The 25,455-nt window shown below is 37.7% G+C and overlaps 1 protein-coding gene across 1 annotated transcript in view; it reads right to left on the reverse strand.

Annotated features, from left to right (window-relative positions):
* Window positions 1-1,231, reverse strand: part of LOC124632924 (sodium-independent sulfate anion transporter-like) — a 55,117-nt gene extending 53,886 nt beyond the window's left edge. The window contains exon 1 of the mRNA XM_047167938.1: window positions 1,086-1,231. The gene's annotated coding sequence lies outside the window, so the exon portion shown is untranslated. The remainder of the gene's footprint in view (window positions 1-1,085) is intronic.
* Between the last annotated feature and the right edge of the window lie 24,224 nt (window positions 1,232-25,455).

A 25,455-nucleotide genomic window follows, 5' to 3' on the forward strand; every position in this document is an offset into this window, starting at 1 on the left:
TAGTGGCTAGTAAGCCTCGAAGGTCCATAATGTTTCTTTACGGAGCTATCGCGGCGAAGCTACGTGCTCCACTGCCGAGCAGCTGATGTTGTTGACGCTAGCTATCGACCGACAGACGTGTTCTTACTACTATGTATACGTTACGCTATACTTTCTTTATGTTGATTGTGTTATTTGTCAATTATGATAGTGATTTCGATATTAGGGACATGAAATATATGGCGAAGTTCGTACTTTCAAGTGAAGGGGATTTTTGCTTATGACTTATTCTGTTTTAGGTGATCTTCACACTGCCCCGCATCACGCTGCATCTTGCGTGTCGACGCACCTACGCGCGTTCCTGCGGGAGTGCAGATCTGCATCATCGTGCGGGTTTTTCACGCACTCACGCGCGTAGGTGCGTTTTGTAAATTCACGCACAGCGAGTTCCATTTTCAAATATACACGTCACACCCATTCAAAATCACGCGCGGCATTGCGGGATTCAGTGTGCCATACCTTGCGTCTCGCCCCGCACCTACGCGCGGGGGTGCGTGTTTCTCCGCATGTATGTGCGTGATCCGCATGAACGCGCGTGGATGCATTTTCAGTGTGTTGGACTATGCGTGTTTTCCATACAAACGGAGATATTTCCATACAACGGAAAAAAACGCATCCACGCACTACGCTGCATCATGCGGAGCAGTGTGATAATCGCCTTAAGTGTATGAGTAGAAAATTAAAAAAAAGTTCTAGTGATCATCTAGTCCAACATCAAGAAGCGATGTTAACCTTTTCCTATTGAAAGGAACTAGAAAGAAAAAAATCTCAATGGTCTGAATGCCTTTAGATTCTATAGTGTATAGTGAAAAGACATTCAGATCTGTCGAGTCAACCTATCCTACAGTAGCTTATTGTTAATACATATTGTCATTATAGTGTTAATGGGTCAAGGTTTCTTACAGGTTATTGTCACTATTTCGAAATAATGTTGCCTTCTTATCATCTAGTCTAACATTGAAACCATCCCTTCTCAAAGGGCCTGTTGTCTAAACCCCTTGTCAAAAGATACAAAAAGGCACATTATTAAAAAAATATCTACTCACCAACAAAAACAAAAATAAACAATTTATATGACACAGTGAACCACAATCAGTAACTCGATATCACTTCCTATGGTCGAGCAACCGCGTCTGGTTGCTATCGCGACTGGTTGCTACCGCGACTGGTTGCAACTGCGACGGGTTGCAATCGCGAGCTGCAGGCTGCACGCGCGAGCTGTACCGACTGGCGCACGCGCAGGCAATGCCGCTGTTTTGTTGTCACCATGCGACGCGCGAAACATCATGCACTGCACTTTTAAGCTCAGAGATAGTGAATAAAAAGCAAGAGATAGTGAATAAAAACCATGGTAAAATTAGAGGTGCCATTTTAATTCCTTTTGGTCTTGGCCGAGGTGGATTTGATATTGACCAATCTATATGCTGGTATGCTTTACAAAGAACTTATTGAAAAACTTCTTCGTAATATTATATTACATGCTTAGTAGTTGCTGGGAAGTTTGTTCTTCTTCCCAGCCATAGCACTAGGAAGTGATGAAAAGGGCGTTTTGGGGGTGCTGCCCTTATGTTTTGAGGTGAAAATTGCTAAAAAGTAGCCTAGTTTCAATAAACGTTTTTACGACTTTGACTTTGACTGCCTAATCTGGAAATAGAACCTGTTAAGTAGGTACCATTCATAACGAAGGTCCTGCATTGATGGCCAAAGGCTTCGCGTGCTGGAGTCCGTATAACAATGAGCTGTCACTTTTATTACTAGAGACGTTGATGGTCTTAGTTACCCTGAATTTAGTTTCGATCATAGCAAGATATATAAATCATTGATGAAAAAAAAAGGATTGCAAAATAAGAGTCTTTCGTTCCAATGTCAATGGTACAATCGGTATTACGCTGGTGTTCTAGATTCTCATACCAAAAGAAAGGGTCCATGTTATTGACCGTGGTTGAACCATTTTTAATAAAAAAAGGTGTCAAACTAAAACCTTGGTACAGAATCATCGAAGTTCTTATGTATTTCAGCATTTAGTACTTCTGGTATTAAAAGAGTTGCATCTGAGTGTTCAGCGGCAGCCTTGTTCCGCTCCGCCGGGCACAGGAAATGGGTTTCTTCTTCATTTGTTAGTTTTACGGATTTCCTTGTGGTCATCTCCCATGTGACGTTGTTACAAGATTTGTTTTGATGATTAGAACTTTCTAGAATAATGTTAGTAATTACTACGTGAAGACTTTATTAAGTGCCAAGCTAGTACTCTTCATCATCTTAACACTATCTAGTCCATGTTGATATTATGTTGACATGTCCATATGATGACTGTTACTTAATGGTTACTGAATCGAATTTAGTTGTACAAGTAGGTAATTCGTTGTCCTGACCAGAGATTTGAAAAAGGAAAGTCAAATCATTGCATCCAAAAGTGGTCAATCCCACATCAGCAATCACCAGTTTATGTCTGGTATCGAAATTCTAAAAATACATTTCGCACGCAACCGTTTCCTCAGATCATTCCAGAAAAGTGTCTCGGTTCAATCCGTTCTCACTGTCAGGCCCACGCTCCGTGACGCACTGGGTGCGGTTAAATTTAGTCGCCGAGGTACCCAATTACCCATCTATTGTCAATTATCCATGAATCCTAGGATGGTATGGTGGCTGTGTTTTTGCCTGAAGCGCGGAAGACACGAGGTCACAGCTGCGTTTCCGCGTTTCCCGCCGAATTATCCGTGAAATGTCGCAGAGCGGCGCGCGTGACGACAACATGGCTGACGTTTGGGTGCTTTCAGCATGACATTGTGGCTCGCCGGCTAATTGTTCCGACACAGGAAGATTAGGCAAATACGTGGATTACTAACTGAAAATTGGACTTAATCTACTGCAACTACCTAATTGACTGGTTAATTAGTTTCCTATTTCGGAAAATCAGTCTGATTAGGATTGCAAATTAAATAGGTTGTGTTGAGTTTATGCAGTTCGTTCTCATTGTCTCTGGGATCACGTCACTGCTGTCTGCCACTTCAAGAACAACGATCGCAATCTCAAGCAATATTAACTCTGCTTCACAATAAGTTCATTAATTTTATTGAGTCCTTTCTACGTAACCATGATCTAAATTAACTTTAACTGCTTTTTTCTTATTGTTTTTTAATTACTGTAGAATTCTAAGTTATGTTGATTGCAACCCGAAGCAGCATATCTCTTAGTAGTGTCGTAGATATTCGTCAGAAGTCGCTTGATTCAAATATTTCAGAAGTTAGAGCAATTGTGAGAAGGCCGATGCCATTGTTTTAGGGGCGGATTTTTATTTATTTATTTATTTAAAAAGGTACACCAACGACATTTTTACATACAGCTTAAAATTATATTAACATATATCCACCATACAGTGCAAAAACGTCACTTAAAGGTGTACACACCATTCATGTGGAAAGTTACAATCATAACTACATACATACATACATTTGATTAGATTGCATTACATTAAATTATAGAAATTACAATGAAGAATTATAATTTTTATTGGCTACTAACAATAAATTGGAAAAAAAACACAAACAAAAACAAATTTACAATTGGCCGATCAAAAATAATAATAATTAAAAATTAAGATACATTCATTAAATTAAATTAAATCAAGTGCAAGAAGAAGGAAACAAGCAAAAAAAAAAAACAAAGAATTACAATATCTCGTTGAAGAAATGAGAAGGTTACTAGGTAGCCAATCACAGGTCATCAATGACAATTGCCTTGGCTTTGAAGCTTGATAAGCTATCAGAATATATCTCTAAGCTACTGTTACACGCGCAGGCTTTATCATCATGCTATTAAGAGGTGCATGTTGGCCCAGATTAGTGTGACTTGGTTTAGGAACAAATGTCCTACTTGTTTTTTTAGACCTAACGTGCCACTGACGAGGAACTTCTAGGGTTAATTTATTGAGTAGCTCTGGTCTAGTTGAAGTCACACCGTTTGCGATTTTGTATAGGGTGCAGAGGTCTATAAGTGCCCTACGCTGTTGCAGCGGAGGGATCTTAAAGTGGCGAAGGCGATGCTCATAATTAGCTCTATAAGGGCAGCGGTGGTCCTTGTACCTCAAATATTTGGTAAAGGACCATGAGTCAAATTGGGCTCATTGTCCAACAGAGTTATAGCATATGCCGTTGTGAAGGTTTTTGTTTGTACTAAAATTGTTACTTTGGGCACTACCTTCAATTCCATGGCAAAAAAAAGATATGCACCTAAATAGGTTTACATATTACGTAGGTATACATTCTGGTTAACAGAAACGAAATGGGTCGAGATGCCATCGCTCAGTATTACCTACTGCTCGTGTCTAACAGGTAGACGCTCAGTAGGAAGTTGTGCTCATATCATTTCAATAATATGGTGTCTAGGGTTAGGCAGGCACTCACAATTTAATCCACCGGCAGGATATTTAGACGACATTATTATTGATATTGATTGAAATGTTAACAAAAATAATTTTAACTGTTAGCAGCTGTTTTATTTTTTATGTATACATTAAACCTGGAATTAAAACTAGTTAAAGGTGTTCAATAACAAAACCTACACTGCCATAACAGCACTACTTTTTGCAGAATATTAGTTTATATATGGTCGGAGAAAAATATTTATAGCAAAATAACCCCATGGATTCTTCGCAAAAATGAGTTTAAATCTTTATATTTAGTGCTTTACAAGTATATTCAAAGTGGTCTCATCTCTGTTGGTGGCTGAGCCCAGGCTTCATACATTTTTGCCCATGGTCCTTTGCGTTGTACGCGCTCAATGCGGGTTTGGTGTGTTCCATAAACTGGATTCCAAACTGCAGATGCGTATTCTACTTGTGACCTTACGTAGGAGTTATAGAGCATCTTTAACGCAAGTAACCCCTTAAACTCTTTGCCTATTCTACTAATAAATCCCACCATTTTCATAGCTTTCTTCGTCACTGTAATAATGTGTGTGTTAAATGACTATCCGATCCAGACACAGTATACAGTAGTACATACATAACGGAGTACATAGGGAGAGGACATGAGAAGTAAATAAGGGCTGTATGTAGGTTTGCATGCATAGTTCGGTAAATCTTCCACTGCACTGTTTGATATCTTTTGGGTGCGCTTAGAGCACTAGGACTTTAGAGACAGACCCATAGAAGCGTGACCCATCCTCAGTCAATGCAACTGAGACAGGCAGTATTCTCTCTCAGTAATAAAGAAGTAAAAGTGAATAGTATTGTATGACGCACGGTCGCCCGCCGCTCGGCTTATTGTCGGCACATTACTCGGTATTAACTAATATATCAGCAACGCATTACCGTCGTAAAACAAAGTACGCGATTACATAAACTTGTACGAGCTGATCAGACGTTTTATTGTTAGAGTAAGTGGCGCTGTTTATCGTTTGTTGTACTTACTTCGTGATGGTCAAGGTTTAGTGAAGTTTCATAGCTTGGTAAATGCTTTTGGTCCCTTTGGCTTCTAACTTAACTAATTATTGTTTTATAAATGTGACGCAACCTATCAATCACCGTATACTGTGTCATGATAATATACCTACTGTTCCTGAATAGCGCGTTGTTGTGGTACAAAAACACATCCGCTTTATAAAGGTGCGAGGTACAGCTACATACGACAAATTCCTTAATTTTATAAAAATATATATATATATGTGTTTATTAACTTCATCAAGATTTTAATATCTACTTTATTTACTGTAGTTTTTCAGTGGGTTGTGTAAAAAAATAACCTTAATACTTTATTATTTGGTACCCACTAATGTTCTTTGAAGCTTATCTGTTTTTAGGATTCATCTAAATTCTCTATGAATAACGCCATCTATTAACAACTGAACTAACTTATTTAACAACGCCATCTAGTATTGAGTAGCATAACTATAACCACTAAATGTGCGGCAACCACATTTAGTTTTGCTACTTGCTAGTAGATGGCGCTATTAAATTTAATAAGTTTTCAAGCTATCGAAGCACAAAGTTATGTAAAAACTACATAAATATTATATTTTAGTCTTCATTCATACGTTTATTGTTAATCTTTGTGGTAATCAGCGATCGTACCACTTTATGAACACTTAATACAGAAAATTGACGTCGTAATTATTATTAAGGATTTTTGATTTTGAAAGGCATTATGGTGAATAATATTATATTTTACGGAAATCATCAATTACTTTAATCTATATTATCAGACGTAATACTAAACAGTGTTCAATACAGTTTTAGTTTTACTTATATTTTAACAAGTTAGATTTGGTAAACTGTCAGGTGCTTAACGTTTAATACGTGATATTAAATTACCTATCATACCTTATTAATGAAATTCGCTTAGAAGTTCTTATTACACATAAGAACTTGAGTTACGACACAACATAAAATAATTCATAACCATCACAATAATTCTTCTTCAATTTCATAATAAACAGACGTAACAAAGCTTCGATCCATTTTCCTTTAACACCCAAGTTCTAGAACTTTCCTTCCTCATGATGCCTCACTTTCCTCGGTCACGCTGGGTCCTTACGTAAGGAGTCATCACAGTCGTCAAGTTCATGACATCACAAGCCCTGGGTTCCCCTTGGTCAGTTCGTGATCATCATACTAATATTCTACTGACCTAGGGCTGGCGACGTACGTAAGAAGGTGATACCAGATTTTAGGACTTTCCGGACGATAAAAAAACATAATATTATTAGTAAATATTTTTTTATTATCTTGTTTCTTAAAATTTGTAATTTGTATTATCAGTTTTGTAATTACTTACGATCGTATGTGTGTTTGTGTATTAGTAAAAAAAAAAAACATTTTTTTTCATATTTTTTTTTCTAATTCTTTCGAATAAGACGAATGTAGAATCACGTAGAATGCTTCCTATGGGCTCGTTCCATTATCCTTCTAAGATTAAAATAAGATAATTATTTTTTGTCATATTATATGTATAAACAAAAACACTTTCATCTCTCCCGATCTATATTGGCTTGAATGAAACGATTTAGTATTAAAAAAAAACTCGTTTCTTGACTTTGGTACTTTTCTGATCAAAGCATTATAAAATACACTATTGTGATAGTCTTATTTTGTCCCACTAATATTTTATGTCATTATTATTTTCTGGTTTCCCAGGTGGCTAATGTTTAAACTAGTCATTAAATTACGTATTTTGTGCATTGACGTCACAGGGATCTAGACACACGGCAGTGTGTCCGCCAAGTTCGAGCAAAAAAAAGCGACACACCGGCCGTGGGTTATATTACACGAACCATTACGGGCCAAATTCGACCCCCCTATAACTCAAAATCTATTTTATTTATGCATATCAAATTTCTAGAGTCTGTTCAGACCCGCTCACTTATCTAAAATACAAAGTTTCATTAATATACCTACTGTAGGTCTTGAGATATTGACGTCAGAAAATCGCTATTTTTACTATACACTCACTCACTGACTGACTGACTCACTCATCAAAAACCTAGACCACTTCCAATGGTCGTATTAACTTGAAATTTGGCATGGAGGTAGGTCTTTATGTCAAGGTAAAGGGAAAAATCTGAAAATGGCCAAGTGTGAGTCAGTTTCAAAATAATGAAGGTGTAAATTTATACCCGGTGTAAATTTATACCCCTAAGGAACTAAAACGAACTAAAATCTATATTTATATAATATATCTTCGAGTGGTCGTAAAGATCTGAAATTCGTTACAGGGGTTTGTATTTAGACAAAGTAGAGTAAAAATCTGAAACCGGCCAAGTGTGAGTCACTTTCGAAAATAACGAATGTGTAATTTTGATCCACGAACATAATATATGATAACATGTCATGTCAGTCAGTTGGTAAATCTAGTCCATTTAATTAATCTAGTTCATTTCTTTGTAAGAAGCATATCCAAAAATCTGAAAGATAGTATAAATGAGACATTTCCTTAACTAACTTAATCATGGGAAAAAAAATAAAATAAACAACCTTACAAAAATAAATGAAATCCCACCCTAAACAAAAATGTGAAAGGCTGCCAAGTTCGATAATATGGGAATGCTTCGCCTATAAAAGTTCCATACACATACCTCAGTTAAAAATAGTTACTTTTTAATGATGTTACTTGGCAAGTTTTAATAAAAAATTACATACTTGATTCATTGCGTTTAGTAGGTTTATAACAAGGTGTGTGAAAACTTGCCAAGTAGGTAACATCATTAAAAAGTAACTATTTTTAACTGAGGTATGTGTATGGAACTGGGTACTTATTCAGATCTCACTTCTTTTATAGGCGAAGCATTCCCATATTATCGAACTTGGCAGCCTTTCACATTTTTGTTTTGAGTGGTTTGAAAAATATTTTTAGCATACCTAACTTAGTTTTATGTAATACATTTATAATACTTATGATATAATTAATTTGTATGATTTGGATGTTTAAACGCGCTTACCTCAGGAATCACTGAGTCAATTTGTAAAAAAATCAGTGCTAGAAAGCCCTTAATATCGAATAAGGTTATATAGCCTATCTAGTGAAACAAACTGTTCAGCTGAAGATTTTGGATGTTCATTCTAGAATGGAACAAGAAATAAGTGATACTTCCTAGTTTCTATGCCTAGCTAGTAATTGTTAATGCAATGTAAGAAGTCTGAGTTGCTGGGTTCGATTCCTGGGTTGTTTGGAACAACAGTCGCCCACCTATCATGCACCAAGTTATACCTCAGTACGTATGCCATTACCTACACAAAATGCTATATAAAAAGTTTCAGCAATATAACCAAAAAATAGAAGCAGCCGGAGTCTGGATTCACGCTTGGTCGATGGCCAGCGATTCCAACATGTCTACTTATTTTATACAGGAATGAATTTTAAGCAGTGCGCAAAAAAAAACTGGTGGTCCAGAATCGTTAACAGAACATATCTGCATCATCAGTAAAAAAATTTTTTTCATTCTTTTGTCCGCCCTAATATCAGCAAAATATGGATACCAACTATTCTTACGCGCGCCGAGCGGAGCTCGCGTCAGTAAACCGGTTTCGCGTTGCCGCCGTGCATACTATGACGACTGTGACCGTACTATCGGTTACAAAATAATCATCTTTCGATATCAATAACTTTTTTTTTTGTACTAAAACACTACAAAATAAAAATATACGTATCTATAAAACTTATTTAACTATAAGTTGACAAAGTTTGCGCACTGGATAAAATTCATTCCTGTATTGGGGAAAACAGTCTGATAATGTAATGTTAACAATACTGACCTTATATAGATATCTAGTCGTTACAGTACAGTAGGCATCATCCGATCAAAAATAACTGTGTGATATGAATCATTTCGTAACCAACTAAAAGTTAATTAAACGCGTACCGATTGACACATTAACTATAATACCTTTTATGAACATAGATACGAAGGTATAAAAGTTTAGTCTTTTTGCGCAAGTTATTACTAATTCATGGTTAATTAGTAATCTTTAACGTCATTTGGTAGTTCCTACATTACACGTGATAGTTACTTGCCTAATTACTTAATATGGCTGTACGAGTCACACAAGGGCTCTGTTTTATAAAATGGGTGTTTGGACAAGGTACACAATATAAAAATAGTGAATATAAACAAATATTGTGCAAGCTATAAGCAACTAATATTAACCTTTGGACGACCCAAGTCGCACAAAACTGTTGCTTAAGAGCTTTAGAGCCAATCCGATTATTACTAAACGTGCCAAGCTCAAGCGCCAGAGCGTGCACTACAGACCTTATGCAGCAGCTTTGCAGCCAAAGGGGCACAACTTTTTGCAGTCTATAGTCCTATTAGAACTTCATAGTAGAGGCATAAAAGCGATACAGGAGAGGCAACTAATAATTAACACCATACTAAAGCTCTTATGGCGATGATTGAATGAATGACAGATTTAGCTGAATGAAGAAAACTTCACTGATCGTTCACCTTGTCTCTCATTTATAAAATATATTTGTTGTTCCTGAGTCAGACATTACTGAATACAAATAAATATTAAGTGAAGGTAAGTGTTTTTGAGCTACATTTTGTATTATATGGTAAGTAGCTACAAACGCAGATCAGTTTATCGTGAATATAGTTGATATTGTTGAAGTATTTTTAACGCGCCTCAATAATTACCTCAGAATATCGTAAAATATATAAATTATTATTATATAAATATTTTTATATCACATACCTACACGATATTGAAATTATATACTGGACTACATTCGTTTTTAGTAAGTTAAAAACTGCTCTCTGCGCGTCATAGCGCTAAGCTTCACTCTTCTGAAGGTCCAAGTAATATCTGTACCACTATTGCAGTTCAAGTCTGCACTGTGATACTGTAGATATCAAACCACACTATTAATGGCTACTTGTTTAGAGATCCGTAGAAGTCGTTGGAAACTCTACAATACGATGATATATTATTGTTAATTGTTTAACACTTATGTAAGTACTATGTGTTACCTTGTTTTCAGAGTACCGTTCAAAATAATTCAAACTTATAATGCACAACAAAATAAACAAGAACTTTGCATCTGTCCATCTAAATGGGAAAAAACGGAGTGTTTCACTATACTTGAGAGTAAATAAATGGAGGTACTGTTTTTTTTTATTCTTGAATAAATACATATTTTTTGTTATAACTTTTTTATTACTTCAAAACAAACATTATTTTTCCTCTGTAACTGATTCGTTATCAGTAATAGAGAAAACAAAATCTACGGGACCCTTGCTTGTGTTTGTGAATAAAATAATAGAATGTATCCAAATGAGCAGGCAATGTCTATTAATCTCCTGCTTCTATTGTGGAGCCTTAATGTGGCTGTAAGTAGAACAGAGGATCAAATTCCTACTTAAGTCTGCACAAAAGAACAAATCACTTCTGCAATGAAACCTTTAGTGGCAGAAAAGTGATAAATATATCTTTTATACAGTTCCGTAAAAAAGTCTACAATTAGAGTCTTTATGCAGTTCTAACGCGTACATCAGCGGCAATAGAAACTTTTTAGCAGCTTTAACCTTTAACATAATTGTTTGAACTCTCTTTTAAAGATGTAGGCTGCAAATGGGTTGTAGAATGATCTCTTGTAAAACCTAGAGTGACATTTGGTTCAGTTTCTGCTGCCTTTAGTGATATTTACAGCTATGAGCAGCTACGGAAGCAATAGTAGAACTTAAAGATACTTTCGGAACCCCTAAAGCACTACTGTACAGCTAACAGTTGCAAAATAGGCTGCTATTTCCACTAGTGTGCTAGTTGGGGATTAAGAGTTAATCGATAAAAAGTCCAAAGATTAACACTTTCGATATCTTGATGGTACTTACTCACTACAATACCTATGCTGAACTACCAAGTATCGGATAAACTTATAGGCATAAACACAGGAAGTGATTCAAATCACTCAGTTAGGTTCAAAAGTCAATTTCATGAAGTGACGAGGAATTAAAGCTAAAGCTTGATTCTGAAGCAATTTTAAAAAGGGTTTAAACTTCTCACATGTAATCTCTATCTGGTTGAATGTCCTCTACGTCCTCAATCGTCCATATATTTGAAACATATTCTTCAATCATCACCTGGAAACTGCGAAGAATAACAAACTAGCCGTTTTCCCGCTGTTACACCAGCGTCCCGTGGAAACTACTGTCAGTACCGGGACAAAATATAGCCTATATTACTCGCAGATAATGTAGCTTTCTAATGGTAAATTAATTTTTAATATCGGTGCATCAATTTTTGATTTATCCATTACAAATCAACAACAACAATACAAATTCCTCTTTACAATACTAGTAAGATGTTACAGCATGGTTGTCAACCCTACATTACGATGTGATCGCGTTCGCTGCGTTTGCGCATGTTTTGAACGTCGTCGGTCAGTGTCGCGCGCCGGCCGTGGCTGCTAGGGTCACCACAAGGCAGCGCCTAAATGGGACTGCCGTCGTCTTGCATACTAAGTGTGTGTGACACTATAGTGTGCGAGTGTTAATTGATAAATGAGTGCATTTATTGCACATTATGTATTATGTTCTTTTGACGATTTAACTTTTCCTTCTTTGAGCAAAAGTGCGACTGAGTACTAAATATCAGCAGTGTGATTCTACATATAAGACTTCACTCTAAACTACTAAACTCTAAACTAATTTAGTTGGAACTTTGTTCGTTTTTCAGCAGCCGGGGAAAAAAGTATAATAAAAAAGTAAGTGTGGGAAGATTACGTGTGAAATGACCAATCTGTAAAGAGCAAGCATGCTCACGTATACACTGATTATCAGAAAATATTTTAATTTATTGTACCTAAAAAGGCTCTTAATGAGAAGTTTGCCACATTGGCTGATAGTGGGTTACAACAATGTTACCTACTTGGGATTTCCCTACTGATAATAATTTTGTTATTTTATCACTTTACATAACAGATTGTGTACTCACTAAGTAACTGTCGTGGTTTGACCCACAACTTGAGGGAACAATTTACCACACTCCAATAAAAAAATACTAGTTAATTAGTCTAATTAAATAAATAACCGCCGCTACTTTAATAAATAACCGCTAGCCGTGTAGCGACGGCTTAAGAATACACATGTCGCTACCCCCTTCTTCCAGTGGGTGTCGTAGAAGTCGACTAATGGAGAAAATTGCACCGAACACCAGTGCGAGAGAAGGAAAACTCGGAAAAAAACCCTCTATCAACCCGTCTGGCCAGCGTGATAGCAGTAGGCTATATTCCTCTAATGTGCAGAACAAAAAAGCCACGGCCCCTAGTTCCCGGCAGTCCCGCTATTCCCGGTCACGGTGGCGACCGTGGTTACGGTGGGACAGGGGGTGCGAAGAATCTCCGGGTTACGGGAGGCCACCAAACACAACTGACTCTTGCGACGTACAACGGCCGCACGCTACGGCTTGACTCGCATCTGGCGCAACTCGAGGTGGAACTTGGGAAGATTAGGTGGCACATATTAGGGTTATGTGAAGTTCGAAGAGAGGGGGAGGACACCATAACCCTCGAATCAGGTCACCTAATGTACTTCCGAGAGGGAGACCAACAATCCCAAGGTGGCGTTGGGTTTCTGGTTAATAAGTCCCTAGCTGATAACGTTGTGGAGGTGTCTAGTGTGTCGAACAGGGTAGCGTACCTTATCATAAAGCTCACCGACAGGTATAGCCTCAAGGTAGTGCAAGTGTACGCACCGACCTCGACACATTCAGACGATGAAGTGGAGGATATGTTTGATGATATATCAAGGGCCCTCCACTTCACTACAAAGACCCATTACACCGTTGTCATGGGGGACTTTAACGCTAAAGTGGGAGTACAGATTTGCGGCGAATCGGCAGTAGGATCCCATGGATTTGGAAGCAGGAATCATAGGGGGCAAATGCTCGTCAACTTCCTTGAACGCGAGGGGCTCTTTTTGATGAACTCCTTTTTCAAAAAGCAGCCCCAAAGGAAGTGGACGTGGCAAAGCCCCGACACTATGACTAAAAATGAGATTGACTTCATCATGACGAACAAGAAGCACATATTCAGAGACGTCTCCGTGATCAATAGGTTTAATACCGGTAGCGATCACCGACTTGTCCGAGGCTCTCTGAATATCAACTTCAAGGCCGAACGTTTCCGTCTGATGAAGGCCAGGCTCCGACCAACACTGCTCCAAACCATGACAGGATCCGAAACGTTCCAGTCAAATCTGGAGAACCGATTTGCCGCCGTGGAAACCACAACAGACGTTAACCAGAACCACGAATATGTGGTTCGGATCCTCAGGGAGGAAGGTTCGAGATTCTGTAACATGCAGCGTAAGGGCAAGAAATCAAAGCTTTCGGAAGAGACATTAGGGCTTATGAAGAAACGACGTGAAAACCCGCCTGTCACTTCGTCAGCTAAGCGGGCTCTAAACCAAGAGATCAACAAGCACGTACGACGCGACCTCCGGTGCTCCAATACTCTTGACATTGAAAGAGCAATTGAGCTGAATCGGGGGTCAAAGGTGTTCGTACAATCTCTTGGAAGAAGCCACTTGACGAAGCTGACCACAACAAGTGGAGAAGTCGTTTCTTCGGTGCCGGCAGTCCTTTCGGAAGTGGAAAATTTCTATGGCCGGTTATACGCATCGCATGCATCTCGACCTGATCCCGGAAATGAGGATTCTAGAGCCACATTAACACGCCATTTCACCGAAGACCTGCCAGAAGTCAGCAGTGGCGAAATCGAGATCGCTCTGAGACAGCTCAAAAATGGAAAAGCCCCTGGCGAGGATGGCATTACAACAGAGCTTTTAAAAGCAGGAGGTAAGCCCGTACTGGGGGAGCTCCAGAAGCTTTTTAATGCCGTCCTGTTTGAAGGGAGAACTCCAGAGGCGTGGAGTAGGAGTGTTGTCGTCCTGTTCTTCAAAAAGGGAGACAAAACCCAGTTGAAGAACTATCGACCCATTTCCCTCCTAAGCCACGTATATAAGCTGTTCTCAAGAGTGATCACGAACCGACTTGCGCGAAGACTCGACGAATTCCAACCACCGGAGCAGGCTGGGTTTCGGAGCGGATACGGCACTATAGACCACATCCACACAGTGCGGCAGATTATACAGAAGACCGAAGAGTATAATCAGCCCCTGTGTCTAGCATTTGTGGACTATGAGAAGGCCTTTGACTCGGTTGAAATCTGGTCTGTTCTGGAGTCCCTGCAGCGTTGTCAAGTAGATTGGCGATACATCCAAGTGATGAGATGTCTCTACGAAGCCGCTACAATGTCCGTCCAAGTACAGAATCAGCAAACAAGGCCCATACCGTTGCATCGAGGAGTGAGACAAGGGGATGTTATTTCCCCGAAACTGTTCACTAATGCAATGGAGGATATGTTCAAAACGCTGAACTGGAAAGGACGCGGCATCAACATCAATGGCGAACACATCTCTCACTTGCGATTTGCTGACGATATCGTCATCATGGCGGAAACGCTGCAGGACCTACAACAGATGCTGAACGACCTGGCTGAATCTTCTCTACGCATCGGCCTACGGATGAACTTGGACAAAACCAAGGTCATGTTCAATGAACATGTTCTACCGGAACCGATTGCGATACACGGCGCCGTTCTCGAAGTTGTTCGGAAATATGTATACCTCGGGCAGACATTGCAGTTAGGTAGAAACAACTTTGAGGACGAGGTGAATAGGAGAATTCAGTTGGGTTGGGCTGCATTTGGGAAGCTACGTCGAGTCCTAACATCGTCGATCCCACAGTGCCTAAAGACAAAAGTCTTTAATCAGTGCGTCCTACCTGTCATGACTTACGGAGCCGAAACGTGGACACTGACGGTACGGCTGGTCCACAAGTTTAAAGTCGCTCAGCGGGCTATGGAAAGGGCTATGCTCGGCGTTTCTCTGAGGGATCGCATCAGAAATGAGGTAATCCGTCAGAGAACCAAGGTCATCGACATAGCCTATCGAATCAGCAAGCTGAAGTGGCAGTGGGCTGGCCATATTAGCCGAAGAACCGATAACCGTTGGGGTAAACGAGTTCTAGAGTGGAGACCGCGCCTCGGCAAACGTAGTGTAGGACGTCCTCAGGCACGGTGGAGTGATGACTTGCGCAAGACGGCTGGCAGGAGCTGGATGCGAGAAGCCGAAAATCGATCTCAGTGGCGTGCACTTGGAGAGGCCTATGTCCAGCAGTGGACTGCGATAGGCTGATGATGATGATGATGATGAAATAAATAACATGGAATCCATATAATGTGCGTTACAAACAGACAGACAACCTTTGGTATTAGTAGGTATATAGTGATAAGGCCCCATAGCTCTGCCGGTGCATAGAAGCGATTTTTCGTATATAATAAATTTCTTAAATAATGCAGGGAATTCTTGTTAGTTCTACGAATCATCAATATCAAGAATATAATAAAATTATCCAAAATCTTAATGTTACTTTTGACGTAAGCAGACATTCTGTAGAAACGATTTTATTTAGGTATCTTTGTTTTAAGAATTCATTTGATTACATTTCTAACTAAGGAGTCATTTTCCATAATTTCCGTAGCTTTCTGGTAGGTGCATATGTATCTTAAGATATTCAACTTACATTGTCTTTTAATCGCTTTGTATCCCTTTAAATAAAGAGTTTACCAATGAAAAGAAATCTTTAAACCGATTCTTAACTTACTAAGCTAACCCTGTGACAGCATGTAATAGAGACGAAGTTGTCTTCCCGTAGGTATATATTATATTTAGCTTGACTTAAAATAACAATAGTACCTATTTAATAATACACTTATTTGGTTCACTATCCATCTATGCCGTCGACCGATATCGTTTGAAACAAAGTGCACGATCTATGACGATTGTCTTCAAGTGAATCACGGGGTAACCGCACGCGCCGATACTGGTGACTCAAGATATAGGACACATATGGCTCCATTCACTTTTTTGTGACACATAAAAAAACAGCTGATATATAGGTAGTTTTAGGTACCGTTAACTAGCGGTCCCAGCCTTTAAATTATGTACCTAAATATTCCTTATGAATAACTCTATCTATTGGTCAAAACCGCATGAAATACTTTTTTGTGTTTACTGTAAACAAAGAGACAGCAAGACGTGACGTAGGATTTATAACTATAGTAATGTAATTAGCTTTTTTTTATTGTATCTTTCCCAAAAATATTGGGATTTTGGTGCCTAAACGATATTTTACAGCCTAGATAGACACTGGATTATTTTTCGATTGTCATTTGAGTCAATGGGTCTACCAGTTACATACAGATGTGGCTAGCAAAAGCTTTTAACGCTTTCAAAAAGTTGGCTCTTATTGTTAAAATTTCAGGAGCTCTGGAACATCAGACCTTCACGAAGAAGAACGCTTATCACGAAGGAACATTATCTAAGTCTGAAAACAAAGATTAACCTTAGAAAAGTGGTAAAACCCGGTCGTTGTCATATGGAGGTCAGATGGCAGTCGCTCAATGCTAAGTGTTGATATGCAGACGCATCTAGTCTGACTGGACACTGATCAAGGCTAGGCAGCTCATTAAATGCTGCCTCGGTATCTTCATGTCGTTTTAGGAATCCTTAGTAAATATGTGATTTATTTACACTGGTATGTAAACTGAAAGTTTTAATTTATGCTTTCACGATAAGGCTTTACTGAATCGTCTAAACTTTAAAAGGACCGTCGTCGCTCGGAGTACCTAGGAATGGGACACAAGGCAATATTTACCCAAATGCGTGAAGTAGATACTTTCCTCAAATGTGGGGAAATTACGTGAAAAAAACATTTGAGTATATAGCTTTATATAACAACGTATGTAGTTTGTACTAACTTGGCAAGTAACAGGATTTGGGTGTTAAAATTTGCATACATTAATTTTATGTAATATTTTATGTCACCTGACATAACTTATTACGCATATATATTATATATATATGGTATAAGGGGGTCCCCCAAATGTACTAGCTGTAGATAAAATAAAACTTGGCGCACAAACATGAGTCATTACTATAGGTTTGGTTCAGTAATTTAGTCACAAATTCACCGCAGGTACTCATCAAAAGTTACCTTCGTGAACTACGCATAATAAACTGGTTACTACGCGTTTTTACATGAATCTAGTCACGTGCGCTTTTCCACCTGACTGTACAAAACAGACCACATTTAACGTCATCAACTGTCATTGGTGAAAACCTCACCTTTCTACTTACTTTCAATGAACATATTATGTAGGCAGTTAAAGGAAAGCTTTCAAACGAGAAAACCAGTTTTTTCCGGTCAGACTGCACATTATATGATTTTGACAACTGTCTATTTGACCTTCTCAACCCAGCAACCTAACACACTTTGGTAAGACCGGTTGTCAAAATTTCTGACTTCTGACCCGTAACGACGTGCTAAGAGTTGAAAAAAAACTTTGATAAACAAAAAGTTATCAAACCAAAATTTTATATGGAAAAAAGCATATCGCACCCCATTACTGGTCATAAAGTTTCGGCCATATCTCATGGCTAGTTAGTTTTAATAATAAAAACAGGAAAATTGTACATTGTATTATTATTGTTTATTAATTGAAATAATAACAAAGCATGGTATCGACTGCCCAATGGGAAACCCGTGGTTAAATATTATTGGGTTGAAAATATATACAGTTTTAGAAATAGGTATGTATAGTTAGCGTAGGTATTAAAAAGTCGTGGTGGCCTAGTGGGTAAAGGACCAATCTCTCAAGTATGAGGGCGCGGGTTCGATCCCAGGTCAGGCAAGTACCAATGCAACTTTTCCAAGTTTGTATGTACTTTCTAAGTATATCTTAGACACCACTGACTGTGTTTCGGATGGCACGTTAAACTGTAGGTCCCGGCTGTCATTGAACATCCTTGGCAGTCGTTACGGGTAGTCAGAAGCCGGTAAGTCTGACACCAGTCTAACCAAGGGGTATCGGGTTGCCCGGGTAACTGGGTTGAGGAGGTCAGATAGGCAGTCGCTTCTTGTAAAGCACTGGTACTCAGCTGAATCCGGTTAGACTGGAAGCCGACCACAACATGATTGGGAAAAGGCTCGGAGGACGATGAGTTAGCGTAGGTATGTATAGTACTCATTTTGGGACATTCGAAAAATATAATAAAAAAAAACAATAAAACAACATTCGTTTCATAAGGCATGTAAAAATATATATTTTTCATGTACAATGGAATGATCGGCGATTCAGACAGTAACTAAACCAGTAAGATCAAATCCGGTCATATGGTAATCATGATTGCTCAGTAATTGAGTACAAACATAGATCCAGTTCAGGTGCGCTAGAATACTTTGGATTCAAGTTTTGAATCTAAAAAATACGTCACCTCCAATAAAATAGATAAAGTAACATGCTGGAGAGATTTTATAAGTAGCTCATTAGTGAAACCCCCATTTTAGTAAGAAAAAAGTACTAGATTTTCATAAATTCTGAAGTAAGCTAGACAGGAAGGCGCTACTCTTACTGACTCTTATTTTGAAATTATTATATTTGTTTGACCAGTCCCATTTTTCTTTCCAGTAGGTACTTGCATAGTACAGTAGCTCCTTAATCTTTCAAACAGTTAAAAAACCACTACCATGTCTGCTTCAGCTTATTCCAACTGTGGATGCTACATTAATTTCAAGCCACAGAGCTTATTAACTCATGCGCTTTATTTAATAAGCAACAACAATAAAGTAAACTAAGATAGTCAGCTCGTAAAACAGCTTATGTACTGGCACATAGCCAGCTAGATCTAATAACTACATTACATGGGGCCAAGTATACCGACAATATAAACGTCAGTTCTGTTAAAACACTGTTTATGGTTTGACAGTTTTTGGTACAGTTGACAATTTTGTTAAGGGCTTATTACACTTTGCAAAATTTTGTAGCCTACTTAGGTTTCAATATGATTTAGTGAGACAGTAGCCGTACTTTTTCCTAAATTTAGAAACCTACCTTCCTGAATGCGATTACATTTGTCTGAATTTAGTAACTGCATCATTTAGACGACTGAATTTAGTAAAGTGTAATAATCCCTTTAGTCAGAAAAAAAAACAAATTTTCACTGAAAATTGACAGCTCAGACAGTCAACTGCACAAAACATTCGGTACCTACCGCTATAGTATGAATGTTCAGTTTCAATTTTCAAAGTAAACGGTTGTTTTACGAAAAACGGACGTTTAAGTTGTCGGTGTAAATAGGCCTTATTAAGTTTGTGACTGGAATGGAAATTGCCATTTTTATAGCGATTTAGGTGCTTATGAGTGTGCACTGATAAATTGGCATGAAGTAATGTTTTTGTGGTAATGACGAATAAGCGAAAATATTTTAGTGATCAGTGGCGGATTTACCAATAGGCCAAGTAGGCCAGTGCCTAGAGCGGCAGATTTAGAGGGGCGGCAAATTTTGCGAATTTTTTTACAGTTTTTTTTTTTATAATTATACGAGTACACAATCCATATATAAATAAACGATTAATAAACTCACTGTAATATATTATGCTTAGGTTTATGTGATCATGAATTTTAAAATATTCCAATAGCGTTTCAATAAAAATAAATTGAAAAATCCGCTCGCTTCGCTCGCGGTTTCTTCATCTTTTCTGGTTTATTCTGCGCTCTTTGAGTCCAATCTAACAAAAAGTTAAAGCACCGAAGTAGCAAAAACAACTGACGCTCTACGCTGACGATTTCTAAGCTGTTCAGGAGGTGGAGGACTTTTGTGTCCCAAATAATTTCGCTTTTGTGTCCTCAAAACTCAAAAAATTTGGCGCTCGCTACGCTCGCGACTTTTTCACTTTAGGCCGGTTTTATAAACTCGTTTTGGTACTTTACTGTTCTAAATCTTAAAAATTTTGCGCTCGCTGCGCTCGCGGCTTTTTTACTTGACACTGGTTTCTATAAAACTAGTTAGCGCTTTATAACTTTGCAGTGGTATGACTCCGGTTTCTTTATGTTAAACCTAGCAAAAAGCACCATGAATGATTTCTACACAATTTTTAAGTACTTCAATTACAATTTTAGTCCGTGATTATATTGTGTCGTTTTTTTGGGGGGGTGCCACCCGATGGGTGCGCCTCTGATATAGTACCTACCCGAACGAATGAACCGATTTTAATTTAGTATTTTTTTTGTATTACAGGTGTTTTACGGGCGAGTTTCATGAAAATCAATTGAGCCGTTTAAAAGTTACAGAGGTTTTACGCTTTAAAGTCGCTGTCAGATAAACTTGTTAGGTCAACATTAAACTCTTCGGTACATAGCGGGTTGCAAAAATAATCTAGTAACTGACAGAAATATCATTAAGTTCACAATCATTAGGGGCGGCAAAAATTGAATGGCCTACTAGCGGCAAATTTGTAAATCCGCCACTGTTAGTGATAATCATATTTAAAGGACATAAGCAGGTGATCTCATTCTATTGCTATGGAAAGAATGCATCACTGCGGTTAAGATGATCTAAAGAATTTGGTCATTACAAAAAAATACAGTTATGATAATATGTAATAATTAATATTTAGTGTTTTTGCTGAATAGGAAAATTCCGTAAATATTTCCGAACTAACGTCAGCTCGTCTAGACACACATTTTCTTAAACGAAACTGGATACTGAAATGGACCAATAATAGTACTAAAAACAGTACATAGGGCATCGATAGAAATAGAACACAATTAATATAACTATACATATAATATAGAATAAATAATAAGTCTGCTATATGACCGATAGTTTGTCCGCCGCTAATTAGCAGCGGTGACGCAACACGTGATAATTCACCCATAAATAACCATTGTTACATTAACTGGCAGCTTTAACTGCACAGTTAAACCACATTGTTAGTTAGCAGGTAACTAGAGTTACTGTTATCTGTGCCTCTAAAAATATATTATCATTTATATTTATTGTAAGGTTTAATGATGCAGAATTTAAATATAATGAACAATAGGCTGGTTATTTTTTATAGAAATGATAACTGTCAAAATAAAAGTTAAAAACTTTTTACAATAAATAAGGGGGAATAATAATAAAATATTTTAGTTCATTTATACTTGGGTGTAGAATAAAGGTGCTAGTTGGAAGCGACCTGCCAGTCGCATATCAGCTGGGGGCGATGCTTAGAAGCCACTTCATATACCTAAATACATAAAAAGCAGTAGTGCAGCCACTGGCCATGCTGTTGGCAGTTGCAGTCAGCTGGGTCCCAAATTGCCCCTTTTTAAATATTTAATACCTTTTATTGAATATGCCACTAAAGTTAACTATGAAAACGCACTACTACACTTCGTCATGAGTCGTGTAAAACTATATATATATTTGTGAAAACCGCATGAACATCCGTCTTACATGAACAGACAAACAGGCAGACGTGGTTATTTACTTTGTTTTATTAGGTAAATGTACCAATATCCCAAGTTGCACCCGTTCCCGAAGACAATAGTCATATTATATGATTCAGTTGGAGGTGACTTGATGTCTAGCCAGTAAACCAATCATTGAAGCCACAGGGAGTACTCATCAACAATAAGGTTTAAGCCTAACTTACCTACAAGGATTGTAACTATATAACAGAGAGCAATGACCTTGTTCTTCTTGTATTATTTTTTCCATAAACTGTTCTTCGTTCAAATACCTAGTACCTATATCCTTTTTGGTAGCATTGAAGCTTGTTCCGCCAACTGCCTTGCGTATATGCGAGCCTGGTACGTGATGGTTCCATATTCAAATTGTGGTCACCAATTATTATTTAATCAATGCCGTTGAAAACAACATGGAGTAATTAAGAAAATAGAAAGTTAAATTGACTTTAAAGAGAAAATATAATGGCGACGGCTTTTAGCCATAGTTATGCTAAAACGATTCAAAAATGTAAAATTCTACTTGCTGTATTAGTGTGTCATTTATTTATTCTTAATAGTATGAATTTCAGTAGTCATGAATCGTTCAAGTTCAATGGAACCTTATATTAGAACTTTGAACCTTTCTATGAATAAACTTGTTAAGTTTAGAAGAAAAAGATATGAAGTATGCACTTTAATATAACAGTTATTACAAAATTCCTGATGAATAATAGTATAAAGGTTATATTCAGAGAACTAAAATGATACGCTTACATGAGTACGTATTTTTAGAAACACATAACTTAAGGAAATACCTGAAATATTTATAGCGTAGGTACGTTTTATGTAAAAACACGATATATTGTGTTTTTTCATTGTTTCCATATCAATACCTACCTATTTATTAGAGTAAATTGTGGGTTTTCCTGAAAACAATCAAAATATGGGTACCTTCCCAAAAAGTTAACTGTTGCCATGGGTCACTTCATGGAAATAATCTGTATAACATATTTAGGGCTAAAAGATAGAAAGTTAAAAAATCAACCCCAAATACTTCATACTCTACATGATAATAAAATACTAAGGTATACAGGAGAAGAAGATCACCTACTTTATTACCAGTAACCATGGCAACCAGTCAACAAAATCAGTCTGACCGATCCGATATTATTAGCTAACAGGATAATCAGGAGGATAAGACTGAACTCTTGGCTCCTGACGACACACTCGTAAGTACAGGTCAACAACCTGGACAGGGAGGGAAAACTTGAGGATGTTACGCGTCACCAGAGGGAAGGAAGGAATCAGTCTTGGTTTACATTACCCTCGTAGGTCGAGGACAAATGTGCATCGCGGTTCGTGACGTCACGGTCACGCCTACAGGGTCTAGGTAGCAGTAGGTAGGTACTAGAACAGGGTTATGCGAAAGAGCTACCGCGGCTAAAAAAGCTCTAGGGGGAATAAAGATAGGGTAGTCAATAGAAGTCTGACTCTCCATCAAAAGCACCCTAAGCTGGATAGTTAATTTGAAAATAATTCGGACACAACTTGGGGTGGTTAAACTTGCACACAATCATAGTCAGAGTAAGTGCTCGATGTCAATAGCTTTTAGTGATGCGTTGAGAATGGATTTGAAGTTAAGTGTATGTAGATAACTCTGGAAAATTATCACTTTTGGTTCAGCATACTTTTCCTGTTTACAATATCCTAGAAAATGACCCAGAAGAACACCACTAATTCGAGTAGGTGTCCCTAATATAACAGAAGCAATAATGCAGTTGCATAACCAATTGAAGCCCGCACTATCTCTGTATAATCTAAACAAGATTCCTCGCGTGATCAAACTAAATTGTTTCATTGAACGACTCCTGGGTTTTACCAGATGAAAGAAAGACGAATACTTCAAGGTCTGATCGACGAGAATACTAATAACGGGCTATCCCCGGGTAGAAAGCCGGTGTTTTTTGCAAAAAAAAAATACTTCATACTTCAGGCTTCACGTGCCATGGTTCCGTAGAACATGTTTTTTTATTGGTAATAATTTTCCTCTCGATGTGAAGCGATGAACATACTGTGTGTTTTTATCTCTTTAGGTCGAAACGATCGTAGTGTGTTCGTTTTTCCTGCATTTTTATTTATTTTTACAATGCATATAGCTAATATTATTTGGAATTAGGACTGAATACATAATACATACTAATAAATGTGCTAATATGCTTAATTTATTGACGATCTTTATCAATTAATTAATCGGTGTAAGATTTCTGGGTGACTCATTATTGAATTTACATATTTACCTCCTAAAAGTTGGACATTGTTTTGGAATATAATTAACATAATACAAAAAATATACATAACTTTTACTATGCTTGTCAAATTGAATATTATTATGTTATACCTAAGTTACACTGCAACTTTTTTCAGACTACATATGTACATAATTACTTTGGAGCTTAATTAGAAAGAAACCTTAACATCACAGAGTTAAAGTTTTTAAATCGGAACGGGACCCTAAAAAGGTAGTATTAAAATCGTGTGTTATCTGGTCGACCTTGAGTTATACAAGGATAAAGGAGGTTCTACGAAGTTAAAACAGTTATACGATCGGAAAGGATTTCCCATTCGCTTGTATGCGTCTGCGCATGGTACAGGAATGTTGCGCAATCTTTAGCGAACTCAATGGAGACACGTGGTTGAACTAACTTGGTGAGCTCTGATTGGTGGGTTTTGATAGTGTGTCTAATGTATGAGATAAGGATTAGATATTTTATATATCTGACCTTTTCATTATATGAAGGAAAGAGATTCTGTTCAAGGATAATAAGTGAGTCACTATTCATTAAGGTGATTATTGAGTGAGAGTGAAAGTGACTTGCATTGTATATTTGTATTTAGTGACCTCTTATTGTCCACTCATTGCTAAGTTTTTAGTTGTTGATTGGACTAGTTTTAGTGAATAGAATAAGTGAATATTTTTATCTCTGTTACCTAGTCAATAGGAGTTATTGTTGCCACTAAAAGACTTATCACATTGATACCTAAAAAGCTGAACCTTTGCTCCTTTACATTGTAAACAACATCCCCACAGATTACATAACACAACAACACCTATACATTAGCTATATCTTGTTATATACATTATACATACATAAGACATGATTTTAATAGCACTTAATAAGTGCCCGCGAGCTCGCAGCGTTCGGAGCACCCTCTTAATTACTAGAACATGAGTAATATACCTGCAAGTTATTATATATTAATATATAATATCTATACTATGTTAATCAACGTATGTACATACGACATTTTGTGGATATACAAAGGACTGGAAATTAATTCTTGAAGCAGGTTTTTGTAGGTTGCATTCTTTGAGTGAATTGTGGTTGATTTATGTACGTTCGTCACTCAGAGCATGTCTAGCGTGTGTAGGTATATATACTAGAATTCATCCTCATCATCTCAGCCATAGGACGTCCACTGCTGAACATAGGCCTCCCCCTTAGATCCTCACAGATACCAGTTGGAGGCGACCAGCATCCAGCGTCTTCCGGCGACCTTTATAAGGTCGTCTGTCCACCTTGTTGGTGGA

The sequence above is a fragment of the Helicoverpa zea genome, chromosome 9 (genome assembly GCF_022581195.2).
Source record: "Helicoverpa zea isolate HzStark_Cry1AcR chromosome 9, ilHelZeax1.1, whole genome shotgun sequence".
In the NCBI taxonomy this organism is placed as follows: Eukaryota; Metazoa; Arthropoda; class Insecta; order Lepidoptera; family Noctuidae; genus Helicoverpa; species Helicoverpa zea.